Source organism: Panthera uncia, chromosome D4 (genome assembly GCF_023721935.1).
Source record: "Panthera uncia isolate 11264 chromosome D4, Puncia_PCG_1.0, whole genome shotgun sequence".
Classification (NCBI taxonomy): Eukaryota; Metazoa; Chordata; class Mammalia; order Carnivora; family Felidae; genus Panthera; species Panthera uncia.
The window spans coordinates 1681065-1699817 of NC_064807.1; the positions used below are offsets into that span (position 1 = coordinate 1681065).

The following is an 18753-nucleotide window of genomic DNA, read 5'->3' on the forward strand; positions in this document are numbered from 1 at the left end:
CCACCCAGGCGCCCCAGTACGCAGCCTTCTGATAAAGTTGGTAACCAGTGGAGTAGTTGCTTCATAAAGTACCTCAAAACCCACGAGGATCTAAGAAAACCTGACATATGGCGTGCGCGGTGGTAATTAGCTGCCATGGGCGGGAGTGCAATTGTCAGAAAGCAGGAGGAGCAGGCCCCACACTGCTGCCCTCACTTAGAACACCCTTTCTCTTTTAAAAATTCAGTCTTGGGGCGCCTGGGTGGCTCAGTCGGTTGAGCGTCTGACTCCGGCTCAGGTCACGATCTCGCGGTCCGTGAGTTCGAGCCCCATGTCGGGCTCTGTGCTGACAGCTCAGAGCCTGGAGCCTGCTTCCGATTCTGTGTCTCCCTCTCTCTCGGCTCCTCTCCTGCTCACGCTTAGTCTCTGTCTCTCAATTATAAATAAACGTTAAGAAAAAAAAAATTTTTTTTAAATAAAAAAATAATTCAGTCTTGATTGTTCTATTTAGTAAGGACTGGCTTACTTGCACGAGTACCCACATGGAGCCCTTCCCAGCCTCCCCTCGATAACGCACATTAATAATAAAAACGGTGCACTGCAACTGACTTCCTACTCCCCACCCACCATTCTTTCTAGTACCTTCTGTCTCCCACTGTATTGGTATGGTGGCCTGGTGGCTGCCTTTTGAGCAGATTTAATAAGCAGGCATCAGGCTCTCGCTGAACTTGAACATGCCAGACCCTGTGGCCACTAGGAATCCCAAGCAGCCTGTTTAGTTAAAGCCACATGGCTGGGGAAGTGAGCAGCTCGCTGACCATCTGTTGTCTTCCTTCTCCAGGGGCCGAGTTGAAGGAATGTGGAAGGTTAGTGAGCTCTCGCTGGCCCACATGGTCCTGCCCAATCTGTGGTGTAGGCCTTGTCCTCTTGGAAGATAAATGCCCACATGAAATGTGTCAGGGGTGCACATGCCTATACGGTGACCAGAGTTTCCTGTGAACTTTCCAGAGGCTATAAGGGAATGTCAGAAAACAGCATGGGCTTTGTAATCAGACCGTTCAGGATTTTAGACCTTGATTCCTCCACTTAATTAGGTAACTCTGGCGCATCTCTGAGCTTCCTCTTCCTGTAAAATGAGGCAATGATAACATGTTTATCTTGTGGGGCTATCGTGAAGATGAACTGAACTAAGTGTAGGGAGCACGGAGCACAGACCGGCTGCTTTGATTGTTGGACTGTAACTAAGCTCCCTCTTCAATTCCTCTACGTTGGTTTCTTCAAACCATCAATCACTCATCCCATAAACACTCACTAAGTGCGTGAGAACATGCCAGTGGCTAAGCTGCCGCCGGGGCGGGGCAGGGCTGGGGGGAGCTGAGACAAGCAGGAGGATGGGGTGGGGACCCCACAGCGAGCAGGGCTCTGTGCTGAGTGAGAGCTGAGAATCGCTGGCAGACGAGCCCCAGCATCTGGATGTCGTCCTCACTTTTGCTTCTTCACTCACGCATTCATTGAAGAGACTTCAAGGCTCACAGGAGCTCTTGGAGACAGGCCAGCCGGGCTTGTGCCCCCACTTACTTCCCCCCTGCGGTGAGGATTAGCCACTTTCTCAACAGGAGCCTCCTGCCCTCGGCCTCAGTAGTACTGTTTTTGAGAGCGATGGGGTTGTGGCGAGATCACCTGCCCTCTTACTTATGGCCCGTTATGGTTTGGTCCTTGTCCCTGGTCCTCTGATCACGTTGATTTATTTGTGTTGTCAATTCTGTCACTAAGTATATCCTCTTACATCATGTTGTTATAGCACACTTCCATACAATTTCAGGAAAAAGTGGGTACCACTGGAAATTAAATTACTCAGAGAACCACATGATGAGGACATTCCACAGTGCTAATTTGTTCTCTCTTTCCCCCAAATCTGTGGCAACGAGTGACTCATCTTTAAAATAAAATAGCTCTAGAGTTGGTCATCTAGAATAACTCAAGGGGAAAAAAAAAAAACCCCACAAAACCCTTGTCATGGCCTCCATCAAAGCAATCAATCTTACAGCACAATAAAAAAACTCCGAGAAGGTTGTCAGTTGAACATGGCATTAGAGTGAAATTGGATGGCAATCTTTGCACATATTACTGAAAAAATTGTTTTGGTGGAACACCCCATCCAAACTGTCATAGAGAAATGATGTTGACATAGTCCAGACTTTCCCCAATAGTGCTGATTTAAAATACCGAGTATTTAATTTGGGGTTAGAAAGTATGATCAGAGTAAGTAAAGAATACATCTTTTCAGGGACTAAAATACAGTTATTCCTATCTAGTTCTGAGGTGTGAAAATGAAGTAATGAGACTTTATTGCGTTGGCTGAGGAAAACATCACACACATAACCCCTACCCTCGGTTGTGCTTTCCATGCAATTTTGTAAGCTTTTCGTGGACCCACAAGGCATCCCCCTTGCCTGCTCTCAGGTGGGGATGTTTGAACCCCTGACTTTCCCTCTCACTCCTGGTAGATGATCCTGGCTTAGCTTGAGTCAACTGCCCATCTGTTGGCTGGATGCCAATGGGTATCTAAATTAGGAATGGATTTGGATATTTGGATACCAGAGGGTATCTAAATGAGGAATACCACCAAGACTACACACAAAGTAAAGAAACCCCCAAATCAAGGAGGGAATGGCTGCAAGTGGCCATAGGGATGTGAAGTCCTTACGTGCATACATGACCAGTTACGTGCATACATGACCTGTCACAGCAGGGCACCACGTAATTATTATGTTCTTTTAGTCCTCTCTTCAAACCCAGCGGTCACATAAGCGACACCCTTTTGCCCTACATACTTTTGTACTGCTATTCCCTACACTTAGCTTGGTCCTCTCCAGTTCAATTTTCAAGACCCCCATTCAATTATCTCTTGAGGCCTTCTCTGATGACTCCCTACTTCTTCCTCGCCTCCCCTCCAGATTGGATACCCTTCTCACATGTTCCTACACCACCCAGGGTTGTCCTGATGAGTTCAGATTGTGTTCTGGTCTTTCTCCCCATAGACTGTGGGCTCCCTACAGGCAGATCAATGTCTAACTTTCCCCACTAATTGTCAAAGTTTAATGCAGCAACAATATTTGAGAGGTATTTATTTGTATATTTATTTTAGAGAGAGGGAGAGAGAGAGAAAGAGAAAGAGAGAGAGAGAGAGAGAGAGGAAATCTTAATCAGGTTCCACATTCAGTGCGGAGCCTGATGCAGGGCTCAATCCCACAACCCTGGGATCATACCTGAGATGAAATCAAGAGTCAGACACTCAACCCACTGAGCCACTCAGGTGCTCCTGGAGAGGCCTTTAAACCAGTCCGGTTACTTATTAATAAACCATAGTGTGGGCACTCTTCTCCCTTGGACAAACTTGAGGAAAATCAAGTTCAAGTTTCTCAACTCTCTTTTAGACTCTACTGTTCATCAAAAACGTTTCCTTTTACAATCTCACTATATTGTTTTGGCACGGTAATATCTTTACGTTGGTGTATTATGTGAGGCCTGCTTCCTGAGCTGCAGAGAGGAGTGACCTTGTCAGAGCTGGGTGGCCTTGTTGATTTAACAACACAGACTTATATTACTTGGGCCCATGTGTTTGTAGCACTGTAGAGCCGCCCACACCAGATCATCTGGTGTACGGAAAAGCCATCTGCGTTCTAGTTTGCCATCCCTGATCAGCGGTGGTGCGGAGGTGATCATGCCTACCTCGCAGGGTTGTTGAGAATTAAATGGGAAGATGTATGCAAGCATCCAGCACAAGGTCAGCCACAGAGCATGTATTCGCCTAGTAAGTTGTTCACATCCAGGAGGACTTATTTCTAAGGAACTGTGTGATATAGGACCACCTGCACTGGTTTCAACACACACAACACACACAACACACACAACACCCACCCACCCACCAGGACGTAGCATTCTTTCCCTCTTTTTTGGAAGGAGATTTCACCGCGGGCAGAAACGTGCTGAGACTCCATTTCCCAGCTGGGTGAGCTGCTAAGGTTAAGTGTGTAAGATGTGGGTAGAGGCTGTTGGAAGGGGCTTCTGGAAGGCCCGTCCTAAATTAAGGAGGTGACTGCCGGAGCTCCCCCAGATTTGCGGTCGGAAGCCAAGCCGTGAGGCCAGAGCGCAGAGAGCCTGGGCCCCCGGGGTCCCGAGCTCCCCTTGCTCTTGGAGGGGAGGCAGCCTTGCGATAAGGCTCGGGGTGTTGGGATTTGGGGGTTCTGCTACACGCAGGCGAACCCCATCCGCCGCGCGCTGGGGGAGCAGGTGCGGGCCCCTTGGGACACTCGTGGGCCAGTCGCGGCCGTCGGGGCGGGGTAGCTCGGGGGCGGGGCCCAGGTTCCGGCTCCCCGTCCCGCGGGCACAGGCTGGCCGAACCCGGGCCCTGCCTTCCCTTCCCGCTGCCGCCGACCTCCGAGTCTGGCCGGGAGGCGGCATCCCGCGGCCTTCCCGCGTTCCGCCGCCGCATCCCAGGCCGCCTCGGGCTGCCATTGGCCGGCGCGCGTCACGTGCGTCGGCGGCGGGGGCGAGGCGGCGCGCGCGGCCCGGGAGCGGCCCAGAGCGCCTGCGCCGGCCGCGGCCGAGGTGGGCGCCGGCGGTTGTGTGGCGCCGGGCGGAAGCTGCCGGGCGGCTGCGGCGGCGTCCTTGGCGGGCGCAGGCGGCGCGGTGAGTGCGGGCGGGCGGCAGGCCTGGCGCGTCTCCTCCAGAGGCGGAGGTCGGCGCTGCGCTGCCGCAGCCCGGATCCCGACGCGTCGGCCGTTTGTGGGAAGCGCGTGAGGAGAGTGGGGACCGGGCGGGGGGCGGGGGTCGTTCCGCCGTCCGCGCGGGGAGGCCGAGGCTGGGATGGAAGCCCGCGCCCGCCACGGCGGTCCCGAGGCCCCTGGGCGCGACCCCGCCGCCGGCGACTTGGGACCGCGCCGCCTCCCGCCTGCTGGTGCGGGCGCCCCCAGGTGCGGGTGCCTCCCAGGTGCAGGTGTCCCGCCGGCGTCTGGGACGCCCCCTGGTGCGGGTGCTCCCTGGTCTGGTTCTCCCGGTCAGGTGCAGGTGCCTCCAGGTGCGGGTCCCCCAGTTGCGGTGCCCCAGGTGCCCCGGGTCCCGGGCCATCTTCAGGGGCTGCACCCCGGGCTTCGGCGGGGACCAGCTGCTGACCGGGCCTGGCGCCCTGCCTGGTCCGCGCGGTCTGGGAAGGTGCCTTGTCCTCCCTTCTCTCCTTCTTTCCAGTGTAGCGCTCCCTCCTGTGCTCCTCTGACCCTCATAAAAAAAATTCAGGCCCACGACAGTTACTTTAAAGGTAACATTGGACGCTATGAAAAGGGGTCTGAGAAGCACAGTTTCCCCCAGTGCAACCAGTGTGGCAGAATCACTTCCACACCCTGCCGAATCCCCTAGTGATGATGAAGTCTCCCCGGTGCTCCTCGGATAGATTGTTCAGGGTCCCAGCATTTAGGAAAATCTTCGGAGAGAAGGGGCTTGCACTTCAAAATTCCACTTGGAAGTCTGGAAATTATCCTGAGGACAAACCTTAAATCACAGTTCTCTTAAAGGCACATCTCATCCTTTTTCCGACTAAAACCGCCTCAACATCTGAAGATTTTCTTTAGCTTTAAAATAAGCAGCACGGTGGGTGTGAGAACGTGTACGTTGGAATGTTTCTTTGCTGGTGACTTTATCCGTTCTTTCTCACCTAAAGATACATTTCGGCCTCACCTAAAGATACATTTGATTTTTTTTAGTTTACTCATACATCTCCTGTTCTAAAATATGTAAGTTGAATAATCAAAACATTTCTTTGCAAAATATATTTTTTTAAGTTTTTATTTATTTTTGAGACAGAGAGAGAGCATGAGCAGGGGAGGGGCAGAAAGAGAGGGAGACACAGAATCCGAAGCGGGCTCCAGGCTCCGAGCTGTCAGCGCAGAGCCCGACGTGGGGCTTGAACTCACAGACTGCAAGATCATGACCTGAGCTGAAGTCGGACGCTCAACCAACTGAGCCACCGAGGCGCCCCACTTTGCAAAATATTGACTGTGTCATTTAGTGCACTTAATGTGTTGTTACTGAAAAAAATGGAGTATTTTTTGGTTCCCGTGGAGGCAACTTAGGGTAGAGAAAATACAATGGGTTTTGGTTTAAGCAAGAACTCATATTTTAACCCCAGTTCTAACACTTTCCTGACCTTGGGCCCGTGACTTCCTGGCTGAGTCTCACTTTGCTCATCTTTAAGATGGGGACAGTGCCTCCAGGGTTTTATTTGGGACAGCATATGGAAGGGCCTGGTAGAGTACTAAGCACAACCAGTTTTGTCCTGTTCTCTTTCACCTTCCCTGTTTTTAGAGATTAGTGCGTTCCCATACTGCTGTAATATTCCAGGTCATTTTCATTTCCAAAAAAGATGCAATTTATTTTTGAGGACCTACTGCATGCAAGGCATAAAAAAAAAATCGATAAGAGTAATAATGAGCCATGGGGCGACCGGGTGACTCAGTCTGTTAAGCATCCGACTTCGGCTCAGGTCATGGTCTCATGGTTCGTGGGTTCGAGCCCTGCGTCGGGCTCTGTGCTGACAGCTTGGAGCCTGGAGCCTGCTTCGGATTCTGTGTCTTCCTCTCTCTCTCTGCCCCTCTCCAAGTCGTGCTCCTTCTCTCTCAAAAATGAAATAAAGACATTTAAAAAAATAACAATGAGCCACCTTTTAAATATTTTTGAGAGATCTGCAGGCATGGGCTATTTATTTAGCTCCTAATCATGCTTTCCTTTCTATGACTAAAATCATCCATTTGTTAATTCAGTAAATATTTATGAACAATTATTGGTGCCAGGCTTTGTGTTAGGTGGAGGGGATATACCAGTGAGGAAGGCAGACAGGGTCCCTGATCTTACAGAAATTATATGGGAAAAAAAATACAAGCAAATAAAAAAACAAAGGTAAGTACAGATTGTGATAAATGAACAGTACAACTACAAAGTCTCTGAATGTTAGCATGATGAGGAAATGTGTTTCTCACTGAGTTTAATTTGTAACAAAATAGTGGTTGGGAAATTCTCTTAAACTCCTAAAGTCTCAATTAAAAGTACATTGTGTGTTAGAAAATAGGAAACTTCAAGAAAATAAACGAGCACAGTTGAAGATTTCACAGGTCTGAAATACTTTTCACAGTTGATCCAAGAGATGTAACTTAAATTTGTTCCGTAAAAATGTCAGTGCTTTGACAGTTCTTTGGCTTAACTTACAAGAAGTTATAATCGTATTTTTTCTTGGAAACCATTCCCTTTAATGGCAATTAGTATGGGCACCTAGTTTTGTAGAAAATTGTGTCCCCATAAATCTTTCTGCATGATCTCGAAAATGTACTGATCCTCAAGCCCATGAGACTTTTAACACGAACAGTGAGTGTGGACTGACCATTAAACAGGTGTCTGAGAGAACAACTAACCCATGACCTTAGCCATCGTTTATAAGGTACATGTTTTTATTTTTCTAGTTGATCAAACAGCAATAGATCTGATGACAGCAAATTGAACAAATTGGATTTTTAAGGAAACTGACTTTTGCAAGTGACCAGTTACGATGATGAAAATCTGAAACTCCCTAACTACTTACACTTGCATGAAAAAAACTAACAGAAATATTAACAGGCATTCTGCTTATCATTTTCTCAGTTCGTTATTAGTCATGTTTCCTGGGCTGTCTAGTTAAGTATTTGGACATAACTTTTTTGCCATGGTTTAAAACCTAACAGTTGTCCTCTTGGTGGTAAACCTTATGATTTTAGTCCATGATCGTTTTTTTGTTTTGTTTTGTTTTTTATTTTAGAGAATGAACAGAGGGAGAAGGGCAGAGGGAGAGAGAGAGAACCTTAAGCAGGCTCCATGCTCAGCGCAGAGCCCGACATCCATGACCCTGGGATCATGAACAAGTTGAAATCAAGAGTTGGATGCTTAGTGCCTAGTCCTTAACCTCTTGATTGGCAGGTCCCCCCCCCCCCGCCCCCAGGCCATCAGCTAGCCTCCTTGTAGTTGCTATGAAAGAGCACTTCTGCCCTTTGTTCTTTCTCTGTGGGCACCAACACCTGTCAGTCTCTGGATCAGACCTTTGCGTCTGAGTGCTGTCCTGCTTATGAGCATAGGAGCCGGCCACCGTAGGTGGAGACCAGCTAGGAGAAAGCCCGCTAATAGTTTCTTGAGGGAAGTAAAAGTCTTTTTGGTCTGGGAGTCATTTCTTTTCACTATAGTTCAAGCAACACCATTTTTTTCTGCACGGTCGGTGTAGTAATTTGTGGCGTTCTACCCTTCAGAAGGAAAGATGTTTGGCCCTATATGTGAACTCAAGACTTTATTTCATCAAAAAAAATCCTTTTAAGTTAATTAATTTTGAGAGAATGAGAGTGAGCAAGCAGGGTAGGGGCAGAGAGAGAGAGAGAGAATCCCAAGCAGGCTGTGCACGGTTAGTGCAGAGCCGGATGCAGGGCTCGAACTCACAAACCGTGAGATCATGACCTGAGCCGAAACAAAAAGTTGGACGCTTAACTGAGTGAGGCACCCAGGTGCCCCAATTCTAGTTCTTTTTAAGCAGGTGTTTTATTGCTAGAATAAGGACCAGAAGAATCCATTTATTGAATTGGTCTACAGGATAAATTTGGAAACCCAAACTGCCTGTCCAGGAACAAAATCAATTATCCGCTCCTTTCCTTCCCTAACCCTGGCCTCTCAGCCTTACTGCCCACCGGAGGGGTCTCTGTCGGAAGAGGTCTCTGAAGGAAGATTTATCCTATTGGTGACAGGTAGCACCTTCAGTTCTCTTCTTTTCAAACTTTGTCAGCCAATCCTTTAGAATGTTTATTTTTTACTTTATTTGCTAGAGGCAGAGCATGAAGAGTAGACTTGAGCGGATTAGGGTCAGTATGGAAAAGTAAAATCACATGCTGGAACTTTTCCTCAGAATTGTAGGGAAAGGGGAGATGGCTGACTGAAAATATGTTGAGTTGAGTAATAGATATTCAAGTTTAAAATTTTTGTGTCCCAAAGAAAATGGCCCAATTTAAAAATTCTGTCTAGCGTTTTGTATATTACCTCAAACTTGGTAGCAATTTTGTTGTGTCTATCACTGATGGGCAAATATATTTGACTATTAAATTGTGGCTGTTTTGAAATATACAGTAGTTTTGTCTTTATCCCCCAATGAGAAACTATGTATAAATTGACCCAGGCCACAGATTAAATTTATAGCAGATATTAGAAACAATGGCAGGAATATATTGTAACATGTAGCACGAAAGTAACTAAGGCTGTGTGTAATGTAATAGTAACCATTACAACTATAGGATCTTTTGAAAGTGGAATTGTATTCCTATAAAAGTAAAACATCACTGAGCATAAAAATTTAGAAAATACTGATAAGCCAAAACGAAAAACAGCCTTGCAACTCCAGCAGCGTTAGTATCGTATTAGCTGCGTTCGCCTTTGTTGATCTGCGGTGGATTTACTCGGGATGGTGGTAGACAAGGCCAGCTGTCCCGTGAGCGCTGGACGCTGCATCTCCTGCGAGCGCGCGTAGTGTGTGCTTTCTACTCTGGGTGTTCCGTGAATGGAGGCACTTATTCTAAGGTCAACACCTTTTGTCCACTCTTTTTTCCAGACTGTGACCTCTCCGGACGTCTTCAGACCTCTGGCTCCTCAGGAATCTTTAGGGAAGGGCCTGGTGAGCTAGCGTTTCAAGTCTGTGGTGGCCACCTGAGTAAGGACTCAAGAGTGGCTGAATATGTACTGCGAGTAATAACGGAAGCTGTGGGAGCGTGTCAGGGGAAGTCAGCCACCTGGTGTCTCTCAAGCGCTTTCTCTCCGCCTGTGTGGACGCACTGTGTGTACAGTTGTTGTGTTTGACTTTGTTTAGTGGGAAAGCCTTTCCATTTCCAGCCAGCTCTCTGCGTGTCCGTATGGCCCGGAAGTGCTGTCCTGCAGTTCTGTCCCTGCAGGCCAGGCCGTCCCCTGCCACGGTCCCTCCCGACCCGCGGGCCTCCTGTGCTCACCGCCGTCAGTGCTGTCGTGTCTTGAACACATCTCGGGCTTCTCGCTTCATGTCATAGGCCCACCTGAACACGCTCACCGTCACCGTGCCCTGTGAACACTGGCGTCACGCCGTGCCCTCCCCTGCTGGCCCCCGTGGCTGAGCTCCTGGTCTCCGCCCCGAGCTGACTCGTGTCCACACGCCTTCCATAAGCCTGTTTTGCAAAGGTCCTAGCACGCATCCAGCTTAGCCTGTGTTTAATTTTGTGAGTATAAAGCTGTACAGAATCAACTGTTTTCTTTCAGCAAAAGCTCCTTGGGAGCAGAGGTGATAAGCAGGGACTTTGGGGAGGCTTTCTCCTCTCGGTGGTCAGTTGTGTGTGTTTCCTGGTACCTGTGGGAAAGCATTCTCATCCGGATAATTTTCTTCTCTTCCCTCTGATGCAGCCATTCCATATCTCAAAACAGAGAAACAGAATGTTAATTATGTGTGGGATTTTAAAGTGTTCATGCCCTTAATGGTCTAAAGTTCTATAAAGTGATCGTGGAGTATTTCTGCTTTTCAGTTTGTGCTGTCCAAAGTCTTATTTTCTAATTGCCTATTACTTGGATCATTGGTGGCCTCCTTGAGTCAAAGTACAGGACTCCCCCATTCATGCAGACAGAAAGAAAACTGAACAGTTTTTCTGCATGTTAAGTTTTAGACTTTTAAGTTCTGTACTTCTAAAACGCTAATTTCTCTAGTTGATTATAACAATATAGAATGGAAGTAATATCCTTTTGTCACATAAGTGGTGAAATTTACTGGTTTCAGTAGAGTGAGTCCTGTTGCATTGGGCATTTGGGGAAGAGCTCGTAACATATATTAATCACTTACTTGGTGCCAGATGTTGACTCCAACTCAGCCTATGAGGGTGTCCTGAGCCGTCCCTCGGGCCACGCACCTCAGGAACTATTTGGTCTTTGTACTCCCCCATGTTCTCAGAGCTCTTGGCACCTCGTAGGGGCTCAGATATTTACTATATTGAATTGGACTGTTGTTCGTGTGACTCCCTAAGCATTCTGGCGTCTTCCCCTCTAAGGCATACTCTGGTTTGTCCCCCTGCCTTCCGACTTTGGGAAAAATATACCTGCACGGTGACACAATTTTGTATTATTGAGCATGTCAGAGGTTTCTGTTCCCAGGTAGATACAACTGAAAAGTGCAGTATTTATTTGTTGCTCAAATTGTTCCAACTTTACCATTGAGAGCTCTTTCCGGTGGTTTCTGTTTGTGTTTGGAGCACTTGCCTACTTTCCAGCACTACAGGATGCTTCAGATTCATCTAGTGTATTCCCTGTTCCAGCCCTAAAATCAGCCATTTCAACAAGGATCCCTGGATCCTGGTGTTAAAAGCCAGGATTTGCTCTGATGTGCTCATCGCTACTGGGGTGTCCTTGCTTTTAGGTCCCGTGAGTGAGCAGAGCTAGGAGATAAATATGTGGATATTTACTTACCTGTGTGTGCACACATCTCGGTAATATTTCCACTTTGAGTCATCGGTTTCTGTATTAAGCTAAATAGGAGTTCCGGCTGATGCCTCAGACTCTAATTCAGAACCCCCCACCCAGTTCATTCTGGCCTTTTCCCCGGTGCTTACTTGTTACCTGTACCCTCCATCTTCGACAGCGAGAGACCCGGCTTCTGCCATTCACCATGTTTCTACTTAATTTCTCCATTCCAGGATACGTGTGCAGGAGTATCAAGATTGTTAACCAGCCCCTCCCTGAGAAGTCGCATTTCCAGCTACAGTGGAGTGTATGGTTCCTTTTGACTTTCAGTCTCCGGTCATTTCCAGAGTTACTCAGGTCCCTTTCTGCCATCCCCCCTCCTCCTCCCCGGTGAAGTTATTCACACATTTGTAATACAATTAAATTCTTTTGTCTGCATTCCCTGCTGGGGTTCCCCACTCTACACCCTCCTAGTTGATTTTTTTTAGTTTGCATTTTAAAATATTGCATAAAGTTTATTCTTTGTGCTATAAAATAGTTCTGGGAGGGCTGACAAATGGATAACATATGTATCCATCACTGTAGTACTAGACAGAATAGTTTCATGGCCCTAAAAATTTGTGCTTTACTTGGTCACCCCTCTGCCCTTTTCAGACGTCTTGCAAAGACTGTTTTGTCTCTTTTCCAGAAAGTCATATAAATGGAATCTTACAGTGTAATCTTACATTGGATTCTTTTGCTTAGCGTGCTACATGTAAAATTTATCCACGTTGTTGCATAGAATAATGATCCTTTCCCTTTAATCACAGAACAGTGGTCTAGTAGGTTTTGTGACAGGTGGGTCATTTCCAGATATTGGCGATTACAAGTGAAGCCATCGTGAAGATTCACATATGTGTTTTTGAGTGGATGTGTTTTCAAATTAGTTGGGTAAATAGCTGAGAACAGTTTCCGGGTCTTACTCTAGGGCTGTGTTGAGCTGGCTGAGAGACCGCCACACTGCCTTCTGCATGGCTGTACCGTTGCCCTCTCTCCCACCAGTGGTGAAAGAGGCTTCCTCTTGCCCCCCATTTGTGCCAGCAGTTGACATTGCTAGGTTTTCTTGTGTTTCTGTGTTTTGCTGTTCTGACATAGAGTGGTATATCATTGTGGTGTTAAGTTGCACTTCCCTATACGAAGCATCTTCTCATACGCTTTATTTTCATCTGTCTTTGGTGAGGTGCCTGTTCACATCTTTTGCCCATTTTTTTTTCTTTCGGTAGAAACTAAAAAGTATAATATAAAGGTTTTATTTTTAACTTCAAAATAAAGCTCAAACAATACAGAAGTGTATAAAGGGAATAAATAGGACAAATGCTCCCTTTTTTGCTCCAAATGTAAATCTCTTAAAACTGGTATTAACAGATTGACACATATGGCGCCAGTTTTCCCTTATGTTTCTAATTCACAAATGCATTTTTCTATAATTTTGAAGTTTTTTTAACACACAAATGTAACTCAACCCAAACTATTACTCTGCAACTTGCTTTTATTTTTTAACTTACTGCCGTATTGCAGTCAAGTTCCAGCTCAGTGCATGTAAACATAACTTGGTGAGAATGTAACTGGCTTGTGTTCCGTGAGAAATGTATGCTAGAGTTTGCTCAACCATTTCTTACTCAGAAGTATTCAAATTCATACCAGTTTCTTTTCTACAAGAAAAATTCTGCAGCAACCACAATTTACACACCCTGATGGCCTTTTCATTTTTTTCTTAAATAAAAATGCAACATGTGGGGCGCCTGGGTGGCTCAGTCAGTTAAGCACCTGACTTCAGCCCAGGTCATGATCCTGCACTTCGTGGGTTGGAGCTTGGCATCGGGCTCTGTGCTGACAGCTCGGGGCCTGGAGCCTGCTTCAGATTCTGGGTCTCCCTCTCTCTCTGCCCCTCCCCTGCTTACACTCTGTCTCTCTGTCTCCCCAAAATAAACATTTAAAAAAAATACAATATGTAAATATCTATAATATCTCCAATTAACCAACATATGAGCAGGAAAGAGTAGTTATCAGTCATCCTGGGAACCTGTCCTCCCACCCCTGCCCTCTCTCCTCCCTTTCTCATTTTGCCAGTTTTTAGGAGTGCTTGGGTGGCTCGGTCGGTTGAGTGTCCCACTCTTGATTTCAGCTCAGGTCGTGATCCCAGGGTTGTGGGACTGAGCCCCACATCAGGCTCTGCGCTCACAGCATGAAGTCTGCTTAGGGTTCTCTCTTTCCCTCTCTCAGCCCCTCTCCCCCGTGCTCGCACATGCTCTCTCTCATTTAAAAAAAAAGAAAAAGTTGTCCTCTTATTCAACCTTTAAAGTTGTTTGTATGTGTTTGATGCGTGTCCTTCATCAGACATGGGATTTGCAGGTACTTTCTCCCAGTCCGTCTTTTCATCCTCTGTGGCTTTTACAGAATTCAGGGTTTTCATTTTAATTAATTTCAACTTAAAAGTTTTTCTTTCATAGATTTGCTTTTGCTGGTATACTTAAAAACTCATCACCAAAACCAAGGTCATGCAGATTCCCCCCTGCACTTTCTTCTAGAAATTTTATAATGTCTGCATTTTACATGTAGGTCAGTGATCCATTTTGAGTTAATATCTGTGTGAGGTTCAGTTTGTTGCATATGTACTCCAGTATCTGGCATCACTTGTTGAAAAAGCTGTTCTTTCTTTATTGAATGGTCTTTGCACCTTTGTCAAAAACTGTTTCTGTGGGTTTGTTTCCAGGCTCTGTTATGTTCCATAACATGAGTTGGTTCTTTCACCGGTTTATAGTTAGTCTTGAATTCAGGTAGTGTGAATCCTCCAACTTTGCTCTTTTCCAGAATCAAATTGGCTATTCTAACACATTTACTTGTTCATATAAATATTAGAATAAACTTGAGTGTGTTTCCAAAAAGCTGGCTGGGATTTCAGTAGGAGTTGCATTAAACCATCGATCTGCTGACATCGTTACTACATTGGATCTTCCAAATACAAGAACATGAAATATCTCTCCCTTTATTTAGATTTCCCTTGATTTCTTTGATCAGTGATTTCTGGTTTTCTGTACCCAGATCCTGTACATATTTTGTTACATCCATACCTCAGGATTTCATGTGGGGAGGTGCTGTTATAAGTGTATTAGTTTTTATAATTCAAATTCCAAGTGTTCATTGCTGGTATGTAGGAAAGCAGGTGTCTTTTTTATCTTGATTATGTCCCTTTCAGCTGTGCTAAATTCACTTATTATGTACAGGAGTTATTTGGTAGATTCTTTGGGGTTTCTGGATAGAGAGGTATGTTGTCTGTGAATAAAGATAGCTTTATTTCTTTTTATTTTATTTTTTTATTCTTTTTATTTTCTTCTTTCTTTTATTTTATTTTATTTATTTTATTCTTTTTATTTTATTTATTTTTCTTTTTATCCAATTTGTATACCTCTTCTTCTTGTGTGATTACACTAGCTAAAACTTTTAGTATGAAGGTGAATTAGAAGTGGTGAGAGGGACCATCCTCCTTCCTGATCTTGGGGAGAAACTTAACATCTCACTAGTGTGATGTTAGCTGAGATTTTTAAAAATAGTCTTATTAGATTAAGAGAGTTCCCTTCTAAGTTTTTTTGGGTTTTTATCATGAATGGATGTTGAACTTTGTTTCTCCTGCATATATTAATATAATCATATCTTTTTTCATTCATTCCATTAATATGACGAATTACATTGATTTACAGGTGTTGAATCAGCCTTGCATTGTTGGAATGAACCCCATGTTACCATGTATTACCCTTTTTATTTTTTTTATTTTTTATTTTTTTTTTATTAAAAAAAAATTTTTTTTTTTTAACGTTTATTTATTTTTGAGACAGAGAGAGACAGAGCATGAACGGGGGAGGGTCAGAGAGAGGGAGACACAGAATCTGAAACAGGCTCCAGGCTCTGAGCTGTCAGCACAGAGCCCGACGCGGGGCTCGAACTCACGGACCGCAAGATCATGACCTGAGCCGAAGTCGGCTGCTTAACCGACTGAGCCACCCAGGCGCCCAATTACCCTTTTTATATAGTCAGTTTGCTGGATTCATTTTGCTAATATTTATATCTAAATTCTTGAAAGAGCTTGGTTTATAGTTTTCTTTTTTGTAATATATTTACTAGTTTTGGAATAAAAGGTAATGTTGGACTTACAAAATGTAAGTTGAAAGATGATCTCCCTTCTGATTTCTGGAAGAAACTGTAAAAGTGGTATTGTTTCTTCCTTAAATGTTTGGTAACATTCACCAGTAATACCATCTGAGCTTGGTGTTTTCATTTTGGGGGAAGATTTACCACTGATTTAATCTTTTTCAGGTGTAGGGCTATTCATATTATCTGTATTTCCTGGGGTGAGTTTTGGTTGGTTGCACCCTTCAAGAATTGGTCCATGTTATCTAGATTACCAAATTTAGGGGTGCCTGGGTGGCTCAGTCAGTTATGTGTCTGACTTCGGCTCGGGTCATGATCTCACAGTTTGTGAGTTTGAGCCCCACGTCGGGCTCTGTGCTGACAGCTTAGAGCCTGGAGCCTGCTTTGAGTTCTGTGTCTCCCTCTCTCTCCCCCTTCCCCCTCTCAAAAATAAATAAACAGTAAAAAAATGAATTACCAAGTTTATGGGCATAGAATTGTTTGTACTATTCGCTTAACTAACTTTTTGATGTCTGTAAGATTAGTAGTGATGACTCCTATTTTACTCCTGATTGGTAATTTGCGTCTTTTTTTTTTTTTCTTAGCTCTTGGTTTGGTTTATTGTTTCCTTCCTCCTACTTGCTTTAGGTTTTGTTTTTCTTTATCTCATGTTTGAAGTTGGAAGCTTGTGTTATTGATTTTAGACCTGTCGTCCTTTCTGTTGATCTTAAAAGTAAAACTGCTAGTTATTTTACTCTGTACAGGAGTAGAAGAATTGCAATCTAGGACGTTCAGGTTACTACAAACCATAGGTAAACTCAGAACAAAGCAGAAGAATGCACTTTTATGGATGGAAGGGGGATTTGCAAAGGCTGTTCTGCACAGAAGTCCAGTGGAGGTAAATGGGAGTTTCAGGGTGGTGCCCATCTCTCATTGGCTGGGCTGTGATAATCTCTCATTGGCTGGGTTATGACCTCTCTCTTTGGCTTGGCTGTGATCATCTCTCATTGGCTGGGCTGTGACCCTCTCTCATTGGCTGGATATTACAGTGTCTCATTGGCTGGGCTGTGACACCTCTCATTGGCTGGCTGTGTTCTCTGTCATTGGCTGGACTATTGCCAGGTCAGGAGAAAATCTTCCTTCATCTTGCAGGGGTGGTAAAGTGAACTTGGTCCTGACTGAATGCAAGGTAGGGCTCTTCCTGTTGCATCTGCAAAGGCTGCAAGGAGTGGGGGTGGGGGCATGAGAGTCCCCCCACCCTCACCCCATCTGACCACCAACTCCACTCTAAGTAAGGTTTCCTTTACTCATTTTCACATTCCCCCTTTTAATCAAGAGCTTTCCCCAAAAGCAGCACCTGTCCCAAGTCAGGTTTTCTGTATTTATTGGTTTAGTCCCTCAGTGGCACGGAGGACCTTTGCTGGTTGTCATGTCCTACATCGGAGGGAAAATGCATAGCAGTTGGAAACCACTTCAGGCCACATTTGAGTAACGAGGAAGGTTAGGAGGGAGAGAGACCCTCGGGTGGTTTCCAACTAAAGTTTCTGTCTTCTCAACGTTGTAAGTGTTGGAAATCACCTTGAAGCATGAGCTAGAATCACCTTATTGGGTACATCGTTTTTACAAAAGTTTGACAGGTAATAAAATGCAAAACCTAAAAGTAATTATACAAAACAAAAAAAGTAATATGACAATAACAAATTACAGTATAGTCTACAAAGTTTTCCCCTTGAGACTTCACGATGCCACGAGTGAGTGTGACAAGTCTGAGGACTGAGTGTGGCGTGTGCACAGTGCAAGTGTGGTAACATCACACGGCCGAACAGTGCACGCCTAACTAACAAAGCACCTGAATGGTGAAGTGGGTTTCCCGACCACTGTGATGTGTGAGAGGCGCCCCCAGGTAGGAGTAATCTTCTTTAACAGAATTTTAGCCACAGAAGCAGCATTGGCCTGTCTACAAGGGGAAGCTTCGGTCCGGTGGCAAAACATACAGACCATGACAAGAACATATTTCTTTCCCTGAGGTAGGGAAGCCGTATGAGATCCATTTGCCAAACCTCTAATGGTCCGTTGGACGGTTCAGAGTCTGGGAGAAGTGCTGTTTTCCCTGGATTATACCTTGGATGTGGGACGAGCGAAGTGGGCACTTTCTGTGGCCCTGTTATCTTTTCCGCACCAGTATTGGTCCACGAATGCCATCACTGTGTCAGGAGACCAGTGGTTGAAAGCACGTACAGTGGTGAGCAGTAGGGATTTTGAAACTTCTGTGGGCAGATTGTTATTTGGTCCAAACCAGAGTTCTCTATTACTATCAAACCAACAATGACTAGATTTCTAATACTGTTTTTCCTTTTCTGGGACCAATTTTTGGGGTCTCTGGTCAATTTTTCCAAATTATCATTTGAGAGAACATCCCTTTGGACCAGGGCAGAGGTCTGGCTGTTGGCCTCCGAGAGACCAGCATTTGGGGCAGAAATGTCAGTGAGGTGGTTTCCTTTGGCCTCCAGGGACTCACGTCTGGAATGCCCAGGAACCTTGGTAATGGCCAGAGCAGCCCTTAAAAATATGGCACGTAATATATTTAGATACTGGCATTTAAAATTTTATCTCCATTGGAGGTGAACCTCACTGTTGCCATACTATTTCAAAGTCCTGAGTTACTTACTGGAAGGGGTACCAGCTCTTGGTATAAATGCCTGTGGTTTTACCCTTGGCCAGGGTATCCAGCTCGAGTCCGGGCATGTAACTCAGCCTGTTTGGCTGAAGTAGGCAGAGGTAAAGGTGCCCCCTTAGTGACTTCAAAAGGGGTTCCAGTAGCACTCCCAGCACGATTTTTACCATTTTCATCCTTTAAATAAGAACCATCAGTGAACCATTAAAAGTCTGTATTTCATCTGCAGAGAAATTCCTGTAACTTGTCACAGGGCATCAAAAGGTGATGTGTCAACATCGAGCAGTCGTGAGGGTCTTGTCAATGAGGGAGGAGAGAGGAATAGTGGGGTGAAGGCTGTTGCAAAAAGGAAGAGTCACATGAGGAGCAGTTAGCAGGAGGTTGGTAAGTGAGGCAACTGGCTGAAGAGTATTGAG

General features: G+C 45.4%; 1 protein-coding gene across 1 annotated transcript in view; it reads left to right on the forward strand.

Moving 5' to 3' along the window:
* The first annotated feature begins 4564 nt into the window (after positions 1-4564).
* PTPDC1 (protein tyrosine phosphatase domain containing 1) overlaps positions 4565-18753 on the forward strand; it is a 64284-nt gene continuing 50095 nt past the window's right edge. The window contains exon 1 of the mRNA XM_049637927.1: positions 4565-4671. The gene's annotated coding sequence lies outside the window, so the exon portion shown is untranslated. The remainder of the gene's footprint in view (positions 4672-18753) is intronic.